Below are 14,956 nucleotides of genomic sequence, written 5' to 3'. Positions count from 1 at the left end.
TTTTTTTCTCAAGGTGAACTCACCAACATCGAATAGCTACTCACTTTGCTTACTTGGTAAGTGTTTCATTTGGGGAGTATTAATAAACTGGCTTCTGTAGAGTTGGGTGAAATGTCTTTGGAAGGAAATACTTTTCAAATATATCTGATAACAATATAAGAGTTCTCAGTTATTTTATTAAAAAAAACTCAGATGCCTTAGCACCTCTGTCTGTCATATTTCAAGGCTGTAAAAATCTACTTTGTTTTCCATTCAGTAGAAATTTCAAGTTTCAGTTTCCTTGCTGACACCTTATTTGCAATTATAAGCATGAAAACACCAGGATTCTGAAAAGCTGTTGTATTTTTGCTAGCTACTTAATAAATGGAGTTCCTTCACTGATACACACATTTTTTTTCTTCCTTAAAATCTTTGAAATATTTATACTAGCACCTTGCCTTTAGTTCATCATAAAACCTTTCTGTAAAGAAGGCTATCCTGGAACATACTGCTAGTGTAATTACCAGCAACTCTGAACAACTGCAGTTTTAAGGCTGCATCTTAATATAACTGATTATTTATATGGCCCGATCCAACACTGTTTAGAAAGATGCTTGCATGTTTGCTGGAAGTTAACACCTAGTGTTTGGCTATACAATGCCATCAAACAGTCATTAGACTACTTGAACACATTGAATAGTAGCTTTAAAGCAGGTGATTACATCCGTGCTTTTCCCAGACATTGCTTTCACATCAATTACTCTTTGGCCAGTTTAAGGTAAACGATCTTCTTTGTTTTCACCTGCGTGAACCCAGTATAGAAAAATAAGAATCATGTTGAAAACCACACTATTAGTAGTAAAGCCCACGAAAAAGTTCACAAAGTGACTACTTTTACTAATCCGTTCTGTAATTTGGATGTTAAAAGTTTCATTCCCATGTAGACATATCAACAGAAAATGGGACCAAGCGAATTTCAGGACTTCACAAAACAGAATTTGAAAACTATAAAATCCTAAAATTTCCAAGTTTCCTTCCAGTCCCAGCTTTCTATGTTTATGGCTATTTTACTGTGATCATATTATTTTCTCTGAAGTTTCTAATTCTCTTTGCTCATTCATTTTTAGTCTTCTCCACTGCCTCCTTTCTATCAGAGAATATGCACCTTTGAAATGTGGCAAGTCTTACTGAGTAACTTAATATTTAACTTTAATTTAAATGGAAATAGCCACATGTGACTAGTGTCTACCATGTTAGACAGTGGAGATATAGAATAATACATGCTTTTAGAAAGTATGAATATAAAACAATCAATGGAAGAATAAATTCAAAAGGCCAGTAAACATATGATTACTCAGATATCAGTTTTCCCTTTGCAATTGACAAAAAACAAGATTGGCAATATATATTGTCGTTAAGGTGGAGGAAAACGGATTCTCTCATACTCTCTTGGTGGGAGGGTATTAATAGGATCTTTGGAGTCACTCTGGAAGTATTTATCACCATTTTTTTTTTTTTACTGTCTATATTCTTTTCTCTAAAATTCCAATTCTGGGTATCCACCTTACAGAAATACTGGCATAAAGATGGACAAGAAAGTTCATTGCAACACCATTTGTATTATTGAAAAAAGTTGAAAATTCTTACATGTGAGACCACATGAGCAATACATTGCACAACTCCAGGGGACATTCTTCACACTGTAATCTGTATGGATGGTAAATTTTATGTGATACACTCTGAAAACCCTGATATCTCTAACAATGTCAGAAAAGTTAAATGGGTTATAGTACATCTCTTCTACACTACAGAATATTAGACGGTAAAAATAATGGAGTAGAGCTATATGTACTTGTGTGGATGTATGCAAGCTAGACTGTACCAAAGAATACCACTTGTAGATTGTGCAATAAAATACCACTTATATTTAACAAAGCAATGACATTCAAAACAACAAAACAAAACAAAATTGTATATGAGAAAATGTAGGATAAAGTTTAAGAGTATGGGCTGTGGAACCAGATTAAGATGGAACTGTATCTCTGAAACTCACTATATTTCCTTGGAAAAATTGCAAAGCATTAATCTCTTCATCTGCAAAATGGGCGTAACAATAGTGCCTACTTCATGAGGTTATAATGAAGATCAAATAAGTTAACATATAAAAAACCTTTGGAAGAGGGTATGGCACGTACTGAACAGTACTAATATTACTATTATTATGGGCATTATTATTACATCATATTTGTGTGTACTTGCATAGGAACATAAATATGGATAGAGATATCCAAAAGAATATACACCAAATTGTTAACATTTCCTTCATCGCCAAAAGTTCTACTTGACAGCACTATTCTAGATATTAATCTTTTATTTTGTACTTTACATGTATTTCTTCAAGACTGTTGCTTGCCTTTTAAGATGGTTGGTGTCTTTTGCAATGCAAATATTTTTAATTTTATGTAGTCTAATATGTTAATTTTTTATTGGCCTCCTTGTTGGCCTGCCTTGCTTAGAATAGTTGTCTAAGTAAAAATTTGGAAAAATGAAATGATCAGGTTACACTGGGAGTTTAATTCTTAGTGTTATCATTTGGCTGCAGCTCAGAGGCCAGTGCCCCATTTAATTGGGGCCTCTGTTCCCTAGTTGTCATGACTCCCTTTGCTCCCTCTCACTGCCCGTATGCTGTTGGTATTTTAGCCATGATTGCCTGTTTGTTTTCCTTATAGGAGAGAGCTACTTCTTGGTCCTGTGTCTCTATCAAAACTGAAAATGTCAAAGATCAACCAAAAAAAAAATGCATTTTGGGTTGTCTCACATCAAGCCTACTTCTTTCATTTATATTCCTGTTTACCTCTTTAGATATCTGAATGTCTGATTGATCTGGGTGTCTATTCCTATGTCCAGTTTAAAAATTATTATGACATTCTATAATCTGTTCTATATTTTGGAATAAATAATTAAATACTATTTATCTGTTTTTTTAACCATATTAGTTAAACAATTTTTAACTAATATAAATATGGTTTATCTGTTAAATATTGTTTATTTGTTTTTCCAACTCACTTAGAAACCATGTCTTGAGGTCCTGTTTAAAGAAAAATAGCAACTAGTAAACTAGTAAATAATAGCAACTAGTAAATATGGCAACTAGTAAACCGTTGCCATATTCTCGCAATAGTCTTGTGAATAGCTATAGATTAGGAACCTAGATCATAGACAGGTTAAACAATTTGGCCAGAGTGACATTGCTAATAGTGGTAGAGTCAGAATTTGAATCCTGCTACTGATATCCCAGAGCACAGCACAAACTCTGGAGCAAGTAATTAATTTTTAAGGAAAAAAAGTAAGGAAAAGAAAACATTTTAAGTAAAGTAATTTTTGTAGGTTTGATAATTACTATTTTTCTGTATCTTCATCAGTTTTCTAGTTTCAAATTTATTAGTTGAATTTGTTGAGTGTAGTTGCTTATGACATTTACTAGCTTTCAACATCTATTTTCATGTCTCCTGTATTGTTAATAAGACTGCTCATGGAAATCTGTTCTTCCCCCTCTGATAATACTGGCCAAAAATCTGTCTACTTTATTAGTCTTTAAAAAGAACACATTAAAAATTCTTATCAGTATGATCTGTTTTTTTAAATAGATTTTATTTTATTCTTTAAAAATCTTCAATAATTCCCAGGTCACATTTCTTTTGCATTATTTTGTTTCTCCTTTAAGATTCTTGGGTGAAGGTCTGATTCATTTATTTTTAGTCTACTTTTTTTGTTATACAGAGTTCTGTGGCTTTGCATTTCCTTGTGTGTGCCCCATTTGGCTTCTGTCCACATGTTTTATTATGAAAAGCTCTCCTTTTTATCATTTCTGAATTATTTTCACATTAAATTTTGATTACTTCTTTAACCTAGAGGTCTATCAAAAGGTAGGCTTAAATTTCCAAATAGACAGATTATTTATTCTTCTTTGTTTTTGGATTCTGTGACAGAGAAAATGCCATGAGTTTACCCAACCCTATTTCAGGTCTTTTCTTTTCTGGGCAGGTGGAAGCTCGTACTCCCTAACACTTGCAGTTAGACAAGAGCACAAGACTAATTCTGGCCAATAAAGTGTGAGCAGAAGACATGTACAAGCTGAGTCAGTGAAAAGCCCTATTTCATTGAACAGGTCTTTGCTCTTCTGCCCTCTTGAGGGGTGAAGGCTAAGTCCTTTGTCAGGATAGCTGAATTGCAGAGTGAAAGAATCTTTATTGGTGAGGAGAAATAAACCAGAGGCATACCTAGAATGGATTTTGCAAGAAAAATACATTATTGTTTTGGGCTACTATTTCGGGGTTTGTACCTTTATTTAGTACAGCCTATACTGATGAGTGCAAATCATTATTATTACTTCTGTCAACATCTTCATAGTCATTGGTATGTTCTCCTACCAACAAATTAGGAAACATTTCCTAAATTGTACATGGTAGCAACACAGTCAAACCAAAAATGTTCAGTAGAGGGAAAAGCCAACAAACTCTACGGTACCATCAATTTAATGAAGTAGATGTACTTGTGCTCTTAGTCTTCTATATGCAAATGTAGTGTCATCCATTCAGTCATTCATTTACATTTCCCAATCCCCTATTCTTTATGGGATCTTGTGATGAGCTCTTTGGAATCCCACTATGAACAAGAACCCACCATGGAAGAAAGTGGCACGTTTTTCTAAAATTTCTGAATAAGAATGAATAAGGATGATCCAAAGCCAATGCTCTTTCCAGCATCTGTGGCCTTTGATTCCCCAAATGGCTGCATCACCCATCTTTCTCACTCCCCCCATGATCATGGTTCATTATTGAATTTTTCTGATTTTGATTATTTTTCTAATTATCTCATGTTTTGGGGGTTTTATTTTTAGCCCAAATGCTGCCTCTGATTTGAGCATTTTTTTGCACATGCTATTGTTTGCAGACACATTTTGGCTGAGACCTCATCTGATGAGCCATTTGTTAGTTCTGATTGAGTAGGTCACTTGTGGGCTCAATTAACCACTTGCCCTTCATCTGATGGTGCAAGTGGCCGATTGCACCTGCAATTAGCTAATTAAGGGTTTGGTCATTTCCATAGGCAATTTTGCCTTTAATTGTGGGACTGCACAAGCTTCCTTTCATCATTTGAGCATATACCAGCCCATAGGGGCAGAGGATGATGATTTTAGATGAAGGTAAAGTAGTAAAAAGAAAATCTAAAATTTTTATGCTCTAATGCAGTTGTCCAAATTAGATTAAATATACGATTAAAAGTCTTGAATTTTTTCTGTTCGTATATTTTAAAGTCTCCACGTAGATGATTCTAAAATATTTTGCATAATGGCTATCTGTCTAAATATTTAGAATTCCTGAATTGATTTTGTGTGTGTGTGTGTGTGTGTGTGTCTGTACATGCACATGTTGGGGGATTATGTATGTGAACTCATCCCAAGAATTTGCAATCCTGGTCTAAAAGACCTGAAGGTACAACAGAACATAAATCATTCTCTCTTACAGAGTAATCATAGGGTAAAAGAAGGCTGTAAGCTCGAGAGGAGATGAGGGAATCCATCACTCCCAGCCTTTTGATAAATGCTTTACAAATGGCACTTAGTGGGCTGAATATTTCATACAAGAACCAGGGAGCGACTGGAAGGTACATTTTTTTTTTAACTTAATGCCAGGACAAAAGAACTGCAAACATCTCAGAACCCCTCTTCTGCCTGTAACATAAGCTGAAACCAGTCGAGTTCTTCTCATCTAGAAAGTAACCAGTTTGTAGACGACAATCAGAGAAAGCACTTATTGTCCAGAGTTTTCATTGTATGTAATCTTTTGGAATCACAGCCACACAGCCAATTTCTATGGCCCATCTGTCAGGACATTGAAATTGCTTTATTATACGGAACCCGCTCACAGATTCTGTGGAATCAGTAAGGAATATTTACCGAGTGTCATCTGAGATCTCAGAGGTTCCATAAAACACTTAATTAACATACAAAATCCACTTCAGCTAAGCCTATACCTACTTTCTGAATATCAGTTACTGATTTGATTACTCCTGAGGCTCGGGTTGGCATGGGGAAAAATTGCAGAAGCTACTAGAGAACAAGCTAGAGGGAAAGCAAGGTGGGCAGCCTCTGACAGCTGCTATTTTCTCCCCCGGGCGTAAGAGCTGGTGACATAGCCCCACCACAGAAACAGAAAAAAGGTCTGCAGAGCTGCTTTTATTTGTTTCTTCATCTTTCTGTTTTGTTTGTAATAAGCAGGAGTGCTGTCTTGCATTGAAAATTAGTTGTTCGTGTTTTATCTGACTTGCTTTTCATGTTTACCACTTATAAGCTGTGTTATCTTATGCAATTTACTTAACCTCTCTGGGCCTCAGTTCCTTTTCTTTTTTAAAGAAGATAAAGATCTCGCTCAGGGAGTTATTATGAATACATGAGATAATTTAAGATTAGGTGGACTTTCTCCAGCACTGTCAGCCTGTGGTGGCTAGAGACTAGCCCCTTAAGATCACGGAGTATTGCTCATGAATAGTGCTCAGAATGTAACAGAAATATTTTGCACAGATGGGATACCGGAAATATAATTGTTGATTTACTGCGTAGAAATTGATGAGGTTACATCAGCAATAGCAATGGTGGTTCTATAGCTTTGGGCCTCTTATGTACACATGACCTCATCTCCATGTAGTGAATTTTCAAGGGTTTATGGCCATCTTCGGGGTGTCTCCTTCCTGGCACCATTATTACTATTCTGTCTCCAGCAGGGCATTTGTTGAGTGCCACTAACAACAGGCAAACAATTCCTGAAAGCAAACAGGGCCTGGGGCTTCAGAGACATTCTGAGGAAAAGCAGAGAAGAAAGTCCCTCTCTCTGCTTAAGGGCACATTCCATCACAGGGGTCCTATTGCAGGGCTGACGTTTATGATTCCGATTATTGGGTGTCTCCTTTTGCCTTCTCATTCCAGAGGACTCAGATATGATTAATCCCACGGGGCCTGTGCTTAGAGAAAAATCCAACAGCCACCACACCTATCTTAGAATGATATTGCTGTCTCCACTGGGCTGGCTTCCTCTTCCCTGAGTTTGCTCCCAGGAAACTCCTCATGCTCTTATGCCAAAAGGCATTTGGCAGACCTGTCCCATACTTGTCAGACATCTCCAGACATGTCTGAATCCCTGCTTAGGCTCATGCTGAGACCCCAGTTATAAACATAAAACTTGTATAGCATTTGATGCAGAGTAGAATTTTTTAAGTGTAGCTCTCTTTCCTTGTTCTGGAAACCAGATTATACATTGAGATTGTGGGTTGTTTCTCAGATTTTCATTTTATTTTTTTCTTTAAATACAACGGAATTTCCAAATTAAAGTGTTTTCAATCACAATGAAGGAGTCAGACTTCTCGTTTCAATGACTCTAAATACTGGTTCTACAGAAGAATGGAATAGGCTTCAACTTCAAGGTGTATGTTTCAAAATGTGTCTTTAAGACAAAATTGGTCCTTAAGAGTTCCCCTAATGTCATTTTATGTATCAAACAAGTTGACCCCCAAGAAACCTTACTTTTTCAGGCAATTTAGGCTAAGTTTGGCTGAGGTAGCAAATGATCCCCGGTCTCAGGGGTTTACAACAATAAAAGTTTATTTATCACTGGCTTACATGTCCATCATGGGTTCGCTATGGCTCCATGTCCTTTTCACAACAAGACTCAGGATGGAGCAGCCCTTCTCTGGAGCATACCAAAGAATTGGATCTATCCTATAGTTGACCGGAAGCCACCTAGTGTTTTTAAGAGGAGAATAACGTTACTAAGTTGAAATGATGATGCTAGGGTGGAAGGAACATGAATTGCAAAGTAAGAAATTGGTAGCAGGGGAACCAATTACAAGGTATGTACCAAGTGTTATGAACAGGATATGTAATAATGGTATTATCGAATATTGTTTCCAGCATGATACATCCAGTAGGCCATGGAGAGGACATAGCTTGCACCCTTACTTCCAGACTGTCTATTAACAAGAAATAAAGGCAGGCCAGATTAGTGACCAGTTGCCGTAGAGACAGGCTAACTCCTGGAATGCACAGTGAATGCAGGGCACAGCACAAAAAGCCCAACAAAGACTTCTGGCTTGTGTAAAATGACCCGCCACTCCAGAAATACCTTTGGGTTCTTGGAGAGAGGAATTGTTGCCAGCCTGGAGGCTGCAGCGGGAGTTCAGCATCTTAGCAAATGAATTTTTGTCTTCTTGCACCTGTCGGTGCCCCATAATGTCCTGCTAATCTCTCAGTCTCATTTGTCCCAGGGCTTGCTTTCCATCCGATGGAACAACTGGCAGCTCAGGCAGTTACGATGGAGAGGCACCCTCTTCGAAATATACACAGGGCTTTATTTTTCAGGAAGCTTGCCTGGGTTCGCTCCCGAAATTGTATTTTTGGCTTTGCTAGGCATCTCTCTGAGGTTACCATTCGTCGATACATCCGTTGAAATTTTAAGAGCAAGTCTATGGCTTAGGAGGAGGGAGTGGAGGGGTCTTAGGTATTTAAATGGGCTCTTTGTAATCTCTCTCTCTCTGTGGTTCACTGAGCAAACTAGCCTTGTAGCACGGCATTGATCATTCTCCCCACAGCCTCATGAAGAAGAATGAGCAAGCTGTGAGAGATTTATCTCCAGGCTGGACTCTCCTCCAGCTGTGAGTGACACAGTCAAAGAAAGCCTGTCAGTGCCACCCCCGTGGTGGGGCCGAGGCTGGAAAGATGTCCCCTCCATCAGAATGGGCCGGAGGTGAGAGAACCCCCTTGATTGACAAGCCCCATCCCCAAAGTGGTAAAAGAAGGGGCACTGGCACCGAAGGAAGCTTTGGGGTGGGCAGAAAAGAGAGGGAGCATCATCTAAACAATTTACTGTAGTTCTGTTCTCCTCATTCAGTTCCGGGAACCAGGCTGCAGCCACATCTGTGAGCCTTCAGCTCGGCTCAGGCTCAACGTGTCTCTGGGTGAAGAGACTTCTCAGATTTCAGGAGTCCTGCAAGGCTTTGGAATGCTTGCCACTGAGGAATTTGAACATTAAAGGGTTCAAAGGTGGTTAGAAAATCCAGTCCTCAAATTGTTGAAAGAAAAACATGTCTTCTTGGTCTTACTTTTACGACTTGAACATGAGGATCAGCGGTACTAAGGATTCAGGGGTGTCTCAACCTTTACCTACCTAGCAAGCTCTTTCTTCTAAGAAAGTCAGTATTCTGCTGTATTCTCTTAATTTTTACAAGCTGGGGAAGGAGGACGAGTAGTTATTTTATCTGGACACACAGAGCTGTTTTAGTGATATTCATAATGGAACATTGTAAATCTGAAGAGTCAAGGTTCAAATATGGGTCTCTTAGCATTTGACATATTTTTATTTTGGGTCCAGACGAAGCACATTTTTAATAGGCAGGACAACACTTCCTGCCTTCAATCAGAGATAATACCAGACTGAGATGATATTCAGAGACAGCAAGTTGCATTTCAACTGAAGATAAATATGTCCCCATGAAATTTCACCCATTCTGGCTTTAAAACATGTCATGTCCAAGGTCAATTAATTGTACTTGCAACTTACAGCCAATCAGAAGGATGAGCTAGCATCAAGATTCTTTTGCAAAATGAAAATTTATCTTTAATCAGTGTTTTCTTTTTCTTTTCTGGGCTGTTTCTCACTTGCAAAAAAAGTATATGCATTATTCAAAAATTAGAAAAAACGAAGAATGGATTAGCAGTGGGACATGACAATGTACCAAGACATTTAAAATAAGTTATTCCTAAATGGATTCATGCCAAATGAAGAAGCTTTCCACAGCATCTGCGACCTTGAAATTTAGCCTGAGATTCTGCTTCAGAAAAAAATGGCTGAGCTTCCTGATTGAGCAAGCCTTAGACTAGTGCCTTCCACTGAGTTATTTTTTTTATTTTTGAGGACCTTTCTGGAAGGTATGTAAGAAGAATAAGGTATAGATCCTGTCTTCAAAGAGATCACAGCCCAGGGGGAATATGAGCCCCAAGTGCATGAGTGTGCTGCATAATTTTCTCAGCTTTCTCAGACTGATCATTTATAAAATTGGAACGAAAATATTTCTCATATCTTCCTCCCTGGCTACTTTGAGAATCAAGAGAGAGGGAGGCGGGAAGGAGGGAGGGAAGGAGGGAAGGGGAGAGAGAGAAAGAGACTATGAGAATGAGAATGGTTGGGAGGAATTTTGAAGACTTGTAAATTATTAAAAGGCTCTCTCTATACATTGATGGTTGTATCCTACTTTTAAAACCTGACAGAGCATCTTTGTGTGAAGTAGCCAATGTAGCACCCTTAAGAGAAATGCCCCTTATATTATTCCCTTTCCATGGTTGCCTAGAAACCATAATCTTATTTCCCTGGCCCTCCCTCTTTTCTTTTCTCTTGTGCATGTTGAGGGTCTGATTCAGAAGTGCTGCAGCTACAGATGTGTCCGTGGTCTGCCCATGGGGCATGGTGGGGGTGGGGACTTTCTATCTGTAGACTTTGAGCTAGACATTTTCATATTCATTATCTCATTTAATTCTCTCACAAAAACCTTATGAGGTTTACTGCTCTCATTTCATGTCCAAGGAAACTGAGTTTCAGAGAAGTGAAAACATTATCCCAAGGTCACAAAACTAATAAATAGCAGAGTCAGGTTTGAAATGGTCTGCTTTGACTTTGGTTTTCTTGAGATGAAGTAGTCATGAAGGCGGGTTCTCGTTATGGTTTCTTCCTTTGAGTCTCCGAGCTTTTCACCTGTTTATTGACCTATTTAGCAATGCACATCAGGTTCCCAGACTCTGCCTAGGCTCTGCTCATGAATCTAAGATACTGGGGATGGGGATGAGGGGTGATAGAAAGAGTCAAGAAAGCTAAGTTCAGATCTCAACTTCATTGCTTACTAAACTGAGTTCTAATGCTCTCATTTGCAAAATAGTGATAGTAACATGGATCTCCTGTGAGGGTTCAGTAAGGAAAGATGGGTTAGAATGCAGTCAAGGCACCTGGCCCATAGTAGAAGGTGCTCAGAACGCTGAATTTGAATCAGAATTCTGATTCCAATATCTTCTGGGATCAGCCCAGACCTGGCTATGTCCTGGAAACATAAGTTATATTCAGGGCATTTTGTGTCATATTTGGCAGCATGGAATCCCAGTTTTCCTAGGGCTTCTTATGTAGACAAATCCACTAGAAGATGACATAGCTTCAAATCAAACACTTCACTGAAAAACTAGGGTCCATTTAATTCAGTGGTTTTCCAAATTGTTTTTATTAGCAATGCTTATTTTTAAAACAAGTCTGATAAAGAACTGCATTATACAAAACTGACCAATGAGATCTTCTCTACATGGAGAGATGCTGAGAGCCCTGGAACCTACCAGCTCAGACTTTTAACACAAAGTTTCTCCTCCTAAACCCTGAGGTTTTGTAGAGCAGGGTTTGAAAACCACTGGTAATACTAACAATCTCACTTTGTAGACAAGGAAACTGAGGCCCAGGAAGAGTTACTTACTAGAATGAATCCATCTACTCTAATGTATAAACAAATCATCTTCAACAACTTAGCTTGATCTTATATTTGCCTGTATAGCAATATGAGAGAAAAATGCATGTGTTTTATTTCTCTTTACGAAGGAATTTATTCTCCCTCCCTCTCTCTCTGAGATTATATAATAATGACTATGTTCAGTAAGATGATTCTAACATTTAAGTGGAAATGCAGAAAATAGAATATCAAAAGCAGTTTGGAAAAAGACATTGAAGGGTTTGTACTACCTGATTTCAGGATGCATTATAAAGCTACAGTAATCAAAACAGTATAGTATTAACATAAGTGTATCCATAGAGCTCAGGGAAACAGAATAAATTGTCTAGAACAGACTCAAAAATATGCCAAGGTAATCCAATAGAAAAAGAATAATTTTTTTAACAAGCTAGATAGGAACAATTGGATATGGATATGGAAGAAATGAATTTTGACCTTTGTGTTATATCATATACAAAATTAACTCAAAAGGGATTCAAAGCCTATATATATATACATATATATATATATATGATATAATTTCAAGAAGAAAACCTAGGAGAAAAATCTTTACAATCTTGAAGGCAGGAATTTCTTAAGACACAAAGTGTAATAACTATAAAAGAAAAAAATGTTTGAAATTATAAACGAAAATGTTTTTGCTCTTTTAAAGTCACTGTAAGCTGGACATGGTGGCTCACGCCTGTAATCCCAGCACTTTGGGAGGCTGAGGCAGGTGGGACACTTGAGGCCAGGAGTTCAAGACCAGCCTAGCCAACATGGTGAAACCTCATCTCTACTAAAAATACAAAAATTAGCCAGGTTTGCTTGTGCATGCCTGTAGTCCATTTACTTGGGAAGGTGAGGCACAAGAATCACTTGAATCCAGGAGGTGGAGATCGCGGTGAGCCAAGATCATGCCACTGCACTCCAGCCTGGGTGACAGAGCGAGACTCTGTCTCCAAAAAAAACCAAACGAACCCCACAAAGTCACTGTAGGGACTATGAAAATGCAAGCCAGGACTGGGTGTGGTGGCTCACATCTGTATTCCCAGCACTTTGGGAGGCTGACATGGGTGGATCACTTGAGGTCAGGAGTTCGAGACCAGCCTGGCCAACATGGCAAAACACCGTTTCTACTAAAAATACAAAAATTAGCTGGGCTTGTTGGTGGGCGCCTGTAATCCCAGCTACTTAGGAGGCTGAGGCAAGAGAATCTCTTGAACCTGGGAGGCAGAGGTTGAGGAGGTGGAGGTTGCAGTGAACCAAGATCACACCATTGCACTCCAGCCTAGGCAACAGAGTGAGACCCCTCTGTCTCAGAAAAAAAAAAAAAAAAGGCAAGCCATAATTCAGCGTAGTTCTATATAGGTATAGTTCACAATACCTACATGTGACCAAAAAACTTGTTTCCAGACTATGAAAAGAACTCATACAAAGCAATAATAGGAAGATAAATAACCCAATAAAAAAGGACAAAATATTTGAACAGACACAAAAAGAAACATAAATATCCACTAAAGCATGTGAAAATATGCTCGAGATTGCTAATCATCAGGAATGTAAGTAAAACCAAAACAACAGATTACTACACATCCCTGAATGACTAAAATTAAGAGGACTGATAATACCAAATGTCAGCAGAATGTGGAACAATTAAACTCTAATACATTGTTGGAGGGGCTATAAAATAGTATAGCCACTTTAGAAAACAATTTGGCAGTTTCTTGAAAAATTGAAATTCACTTTACCACCCAACAATTCCACTCCTAGGTATTTACCCAAGAAAAATGGAAACATATGTCTACAAAAAGACTTATACAAAAATGTCCATAGCAGCTTTATTAATGATAACCACATACTGGAAACAACCCAACTGTTTATCAACAGGTGAATGAATAAACAAATAGATGCATAATTCTGATACAACAGTAAAGATAAATCTTAAAACTAATATGCTGATGAAACAAGCCAGACACAAAAGCCAGACACATCCATATTGCATGGTTCCATTCATATAAAATTCTAGAAAAGGCAAAAACTAATATATACTTACAGAAAGAATTAGCCCCAGTATTAATTAGGGTTGGGAACAAGGATTTACTGTAAAGAAGCACAAGGTAATTTCTGAGGTTGATAGAAACATTCCATCTCTTGGATGGTATTGATATGAATGTATACATTTGTCAAAAAATCTTTAAACTGTACAGTTAAAATGGGTGAGTCTTATTGTGTCTAAGTTACACCTTAATGAAGATTTAGAAAGTGAAATATTTTGCTATGATTATAATGTAAAGAAATCTTTAATCACTTTGATGAATGCAAGATAAAAAAATTGTGGGCAGTCTGATTATAACTTACTAAAGTATGCATAAAACACTGATTGAAAATTCAACAAAAATCTGTTCAGGGTCATGATTAGCCATGACCTATTTCACACTCAAATATTTTTCTTTGAGCTTTCATTTGAAATTTTAACCATTTCACTGATGTCACACAAATAAAAAAGTATATGCTGATACACATCAAAGATATATGAATCTGCAAATATTCAGAACCATTTTTGGCAAAATTGATACTACAATAGTAGCTGCAAAATTAAAGGAGAGAAGTAATAGATTTTTATTTAGCAAGACTAGATTTTGAAAAGCAATGTTTTAAAATATAGTATTACCTAGAAAAATGTCTAAATCCTATACATAAGCCAGAGCCCAGGGACTCGTCATTACAAACTTGTACTCTAGACTAGTTTGAGATCGTCTAGATTCTAGTCTTGTCTTTGGAAACTCAATTAGTCTAGGGAAATCCAAAAGTTAAGAAACTCTCTCTGTCGCAAAAATACGATCAAATGAGCAAGTTCGTTTCCCTCTGAACTTCACATTACATCTCATCTCAGGGTGATTTATTCAAATTCTCCCAATCCAAGCACTCCTGCATAGTCTTTTCCTAGGAACAAGCACTTCAAAGTTTTACAGAAGAGCACACAGAAACTTTATTACTAAGGGGGATATATACAGTAGAGAAAGTAATTTTAAGTAGTCCATTTGAAGTTTTAAAGTTTTGGGTATGTAAAATCTCAGCAGCATAGCAAAGTGTAATCTTTGGGCTATGTAACTTCATTCAATTCCCTCTATTTATATAACTACCTAGGGTTGACATCAAGCATATTTTTTCAAAACGTCTTCTAATTCCAGGTTTGCAATTCAACTGGAAAAAAATCAAAGACACCTAAGAACATTTTATGACTTAAAAAGTTTTCTTTTCTTGAAATAAAAACTACTGCTGGAGATCTCTCCTCCCATATCTTATCAGCTCAACTACCTAGTGTGATTTGAATCACCCGAACCTCAGCTTAAGGAAGAGAGAGAGAGAAAAGAAAAACCTTTGGTAAAGTAAGTTCCTTTGATCC

The 14,956-nt window shown here is 37.5% G+C and overlaps 2 long non-coding RNA genes across 2 annotated transcripts in view; both read left to right on the top strand.

Annotated features, from left to right (window-relative positions):
• Window positions 1-14,956, top strand: part of LOC129479059 (uncharacterized) — a 396,214-nt gene that overhangs the window by 106,445 nt on the left and 274,813 nt on the right. The window lies entirely within an intron of this gene.
• LOC134736290 (uncharacterized) lies at window positions 8,734-10,261 on the top strand. The gene is made up of 2 exons (XR_010120202.1): window positions 8,734-8,777; window positions 8,922-10,261. It is a non-coding gene; the product is annotated as an uncharacterized lncRNA (long non-coding RNA).

This window comes from Symphalangus syndactylus, chromosome 3 (genome assembly GCF_028878055.3).
Source record: "Symphalangus syndactylus isolate Jambi chromosome 3, NHGRI_mSymSyn1-v2.1_pri, whole genome shotgun sequence".
In the NCBI taxonomy this organism is placed as follows: domain Eukaryota; kingdom Metazoa; phylum Chordata; class Mammalia; order Primates; family Hylobatidae; genus Symphalangus; species Symphalangus syndactylus.
The sequence above is the reverse complement of the archived record's forward strand: the minus strand, read 5'-3'. Positions and strand labels throughout refer to the sequence as shown.